The sequence below is a fragment of the Sapajus apella genome, unplaced genomic scaffold, assembly GCF_009761245.1.
Source record: "Sapajus apella isolate SASKATOON/1434 unplaced genomic scaffold, GSC_monkey_1.0 scaffold26, whole genome shotgun sequence".
Taxonomy (NCBI): Eukaryota; Metazoa; Chordata; class Mammalia; order Primates; family Cebidae; genus Sapajus; species Sapajus apella.
This window is the reverse complement of record NW_022436966.1, coordinates 12,965,281-12,970,381: the sequence shown is the minus strand read 5'-3', so window position 1 is coordinate 12,970,381 and position 5,101 is coordinate 12,965,281. Positions and strand designations below refer to the sequence as shown.

Below are 5,101 nucleotides of genomic sequence, written 5' to 3'. Positions count from 1 at the left end.
AAAACTGAGACACAGGAAGGCTCAGGGACCTGCTTGTCAGTGTCAGAGCCATGACTCACGTATGAGCATGTGATTCAGGACTCCGCTCCTAACTGTGGACTCCAGAGACTTCAGTAACAACTTCTTGAGTAGCAGTTCTCTAAGATTTGACTGGAGGGTTTCGGGATAGGAGTTTTGTTGTTTTGTAGGGTTACTTTTCATTTATTTATTTATTTTTGACAAGGTCTCACTCCATCACCCAGGCTTGGGTGCAGGGACACAATTACGGCTCACTGCAACTTCCGCCTCCCAGGCTCAAGCAATCCTCCACGTCAGCCTCCCAAGTAGCTGGGACAGCGGGGACCACACGTGTGTACCACCACACCTGGCTAATTTGTGTATTTTTTGTAGAAACAGAATCTCACCATTTTGCCCAGGCTGGTCTCAAACTCCTGACCTCAAGGGATCCTCTACCTCAGCCCCAAAACGTGCTAGGGTTACAGGCATGAGCCACCACACCTGGCCTTGTGAGGTTAATGTTTTAAGTTTCACTTTTTGCTTATCGGTGAAGTTTATCACCATATCTTAACACTACAGTTTCATTCTTTTGCTCATAAAGAAACTCCTCCCTCTCATAAAAATACAAATCTTGGAAGGGCAATGTCTAGTACCTTTATCAGTAAATATCTTAGTTCTCAAGTAACGAATTAGTAGAAAATGGAAAAGAGCTTCTGGAGAGACTTGGCAATACTGAGACGACCAAAACAAAGGAAAGGATAGGGAGATGGAAGGTTCCCAAAACCAAATCCCACCTTTTCTCTCTCCCACAGCTCTTTACAGCACAGTGCACACCTCTATTAATAACCACTCTGCGTACCAAACAGAAATCTATGGAAGACATAAGGACGGGTGGGTTAGTCCAGAGACGCAGGGCCTGGCTCTCAACTCCTCCAGACCAGGAGAGTTGCTGTTCTCACCTCTTGGCCCCCACAAGATTACCCCTACTTCCAATATAAAGACATCATGTCTCAAGTGGCAGCTCTCCCAATCTTAGCCAGACTCAATCTTGCAACCTTTCTCTCATCCAGACCAGCCCCCAGAGACCACACAGAAAGGACCCCCACTTCCCCTTCAGGAGCTACTGCCAACTCACCAATGCTTATTTCCTACTTCTTGGCAGTTTATTGTATCAAGCTATCTTACTTTCATCTATCTGAGTCACTCAAGTACTATTTTGAACAAGGCAAAATAGTAATTCGTGTATCAGTGGGTAAACAAAGAAATTACACCAACAACAAAGCCAGAAGCAATAATGATATCGGTAACCACAACAGTGACCATGTGTGGAATGCTTCCTGTGCGCTCTGCGCTTTACATATCTGATTTAATGTTACCCTCCCAACACACCTTTGATGTAAGTATGTTTTACAGATGGGGAAACTGAGGTGCAGGGATTTAAGTAACATGCCCACCGCAACCATAAAGTAGTAATCCCCAGCTCCATCTGTGGGGCTGTCTTTCTGCAAAGTTCAAGCTCTTAATCCACTAGACTCTAGCCTAGACTCTTCATTCCACTCTACAACCAGGCAGGCTTTGGTTAAAGGAATTGATGTATTTATTTGTTTTTCCCAGAATACTTGCTAATTGGTGCACTGCTATTGTTAAGAGTTCAGCCAGCTACAGAGTTTGAAAGGAGAGTCCTCACAAGGCTTCCCTCACTTCAGACACTAGCTACAAGTTTGGGGGTATCCATGCCATCCTCACGACACACCAGCTGGCTACTAATTTGGGGGGTTCACACAAAGAACCTCAGGTTTGATAATTCATTAGAATGACTCAGAGAACTCTGGAAGGCACTATACTTGTGACTTTATTGTAACAAAAGGATACAAATTTAAATCCGCAAAAAGAAGAAACATGTCGGGCAGAATCCAGGAGGGGTCTAGAGGCAAAGCTTCTGATTTTCCTCTCCCCACAGAGTCATGGACAGTGTTGTCTCCTCCTGGCCACAGTGTGAGGCAATGCATACACAGTATTGTCAACAAGGGAAGCTCCCCCAAGTCTGTAGAGTCCAGAATTCTCCTTGGGGCTTAGTCACATAATGACTTAGTCACTTAAAGTCCATGTGGTTGACTTTAAGTCTCCAGCCCTCAGTGGAGGCTCAGGTCAATATCTTAAGCCTCCAGTTCCTCTGGAGATTAGAACTGATATGGTGTGTCCCAAAGCCCCCATTATGAAACACACTGTTGGACTGCCCAGTTGCCGAAGCCCCCAGAAAAACAAAGACATCAGGCTGGACACTTCAGGGGATTGCCTAGAGATTGCCTCCCAGGAGTCAAAGGCGAAGCCCAGGCTTTTGGTCAGTTCTTCAGTACACAGCTGTATATATAACACAAAAGTACCACGACAAAGATAAAAGCAGAAGAAGATAGAGAGAAGGAGGGAGTGGGGGAGGGGGAGAGAGAGAGAGAGAGATATCCACAATTTTAATTTCAGAGTTGAAATATACTTCAAAAGAGCATGTGGTCTAGTACCTGGGTTCAAGCAGATAATGTAAAAGACTGTACTGAGAGGGTCTAGAACGGTTGTCCAAGGTCCCATAGAGGTAGACCAGAAAAGAACCTATGATCCTTGATTTCTACTAAAAGCATTCATTACCCTCTATTGTGATGCCACACATACTGCCCTCCAAATCTCACTTGTCTATCTGAAATGTCACATCAGTAGCCTGGGTTTTGATGATGCACACATCTCTCAATACACAACATGCTCAACAGACCCTCCCTTTCTCACCCCCTTTGAAGATTCCAGGCAGGATCTTAGAGTGAATGATTTACTACCATCCAGATTCTCAGCTGCTGGAGCCTGCTGTCTCACATCAAGAGTTCTGGGGATCCAATCCACTCCAGAGAATCTGGGGAAAAGCCACCTGCTCCTGGACTCAAGTTGTGGTCCCAGAAGGGATCACCATCTCTGCTAAGACACATACCATCCCTGCCAGCAGCAACCGTGCAGAGCCAGGGCAACACCATGACAAGAGGAAGGCTCAGGTCCTTACTCTGCCCCAACAAGCTCTTCCAGGCTTCCAAGTTTCCCTTTTATTCTTTGTGAAATGAAAGAGCTAGCTTAGAATCTTGATGCTCCAAGTGGGGTCCAATGACCAGCACAGGCATTACCAAGGTGCTTTCTAGGAATGCAGACTTTCCAGCCTCACCTCAAGACTACCACATTTCGATCTGCATTTTAACAAGAACTCCAGGTGATTCCTGTGACCATTCAAGTTTAAGAAACCAACTTAGAGCATCATCTCTATGTCCTTCCTAAGACCTACATGCTGTGATTCTTGAAAGGCTCAGTTTGCAAACTTCTGGGTTGAGATGTCTCTTAGAACTGGGGGAAGCCAAGCTTCTAATCAGGAGTGGTCAGAAAGTGGAGTCACAGAAGGCGTGTGTGAAACCCAAAGCCCTTGGACAGGCAATGCTGGGACCGGGAAGCGGGTGGAGGAGAGCGGTTCATTTTTTCCATAGGCTTGCTGCGTGTGCCAGCTGAGGTCTTTAATGTAAACCCTCCTGTGCTTCGACCTAAACAATGAGCGTAATTATGGGCTCGCTTACCCCCTTCAGACACAGGGCTTGGGGTCGGCCCTCCACAGGGTCCTGCAGGAGGTCTTGTTTCTGAGTCAGGGGGGCCGCTGGTTAACCAGAGCAGACCCAACTCTGCGGGACAAAGTTGACATACCAGCATAATTACACGTAGGTTGACCATATTTACTGCAACTCTGTTGTTCTAGAATTTCAAACAAAGGCTGAACCCTAGGAAAACACACCACTAAGGAGAAGCAGATTGTCCTGAGTGATTTATTGAAGACCAAAAGAGAGGGAAAGAAAGAGAAGAGAATTATCAGAGACTCACACATACTTCCCTTTCCTCCTGCCTGGCTTAAGGAGAACAACCAGTGACCACCACTTTCCCTCCCTCCCCAACAGAAAGGCTTCAAAACACTAACATTTTGCTTTTTCAGAGGCATATCTTCATGCGGCCACCTCAGATTCCAAAAATCCGTTTAGACTCATCGGAATAAAGCAGGCAGCAGCAGGGTCGGGGGAGACAGCGCTCCTCCTCCCTTCTGACTCACTTCACTCACTCCCCACTGCCTCCTCCATGGCATGCACCTACATTTTGTACAGATATTTTCCAAATGAACAGAAACCTAACCAAGGCTGGAATCTGGCTTTAGAGAAGCCAGAAGAACAGGTCAGGTGTGTTACTATTCTTTTACTTTGGGAGGTGACTGGTAGGAAGGCTCTGAGTAAGAGCCAGAATGGTTTGGCCTCAGGTTTGTCCCATGTAAATTCATCATTGTGAGGGAAAGCAGTGCCACTTCCAATGCACAGCTGAGAACTTGCATTGACCCAGCAATTACAGGAAAGGAGCAGTTAAAAATCAGCAGAGTTAGGAAACAGCACTTCACCCAAGAATTAAAACTTGTATACATGTGATTCCCGATAGATCAGGGCTAGAGGGATCTCAGAATACTTGCTTGTGGTTGCCAACCCTGTCCCCACCCCAACACACACATACACACACACATACACACACACACACACACACACACACACTTACAATTATAGCTCCCTAGCCAAGAAAGACTTATCAATGTCTACCATATGCCTAACAAACAGAACTAGGAGAAATAGAAGATAGGCTTCTCATCCTTAGAGAGTTTACGACACCTCCAAAGAAACGAGATCAAGTGTGAAAGACAGATTTAACACTGCAAGAAGGAATCTAGCAAAGCTCCGAACTGCTCCATGTGTAGAACCAAGTACCTAATAGACCATTGGGTAGTGGGGTCAACTGGTAGGAAGCAGAAAAAGAATCATTTACCATGAAGTTACATGGTAGTTAACAGAAATTTGTTTGTTTTCTTTTTTAAGTTGTTTTTTAAAAATATTTTTCTTAGATATACTTACCTGGTAGGGGAGATACCATGACCACAGGGTATCTCCTGAGGGTGAGGCTTATTCATTGCACTCTGTGTGTGCTGACCCCTGCAATTTCCCCAAATGTGGGAAACCTGACTGCATAATTTATTATAATAGGGGACTGCACTGGTGCTTAA

The 5,101-nt window shown here is 45.5% G+C and overlaps 1 non-coding gene across 1 annotated transcript; it reads left to right on the top strand.

The window, feature by feature from the left end:
• Positions 1 to 4,944: 4,944 nt before the first annotated feature.
• On the top strand, positions 4,945 to 5,101 carry LOC116560697. Its single transcript, XR_004273089.1, has one exon. It is a non-coding gene; the product is annotated as a U1 spliceosomal RNA (small nuclear RNA).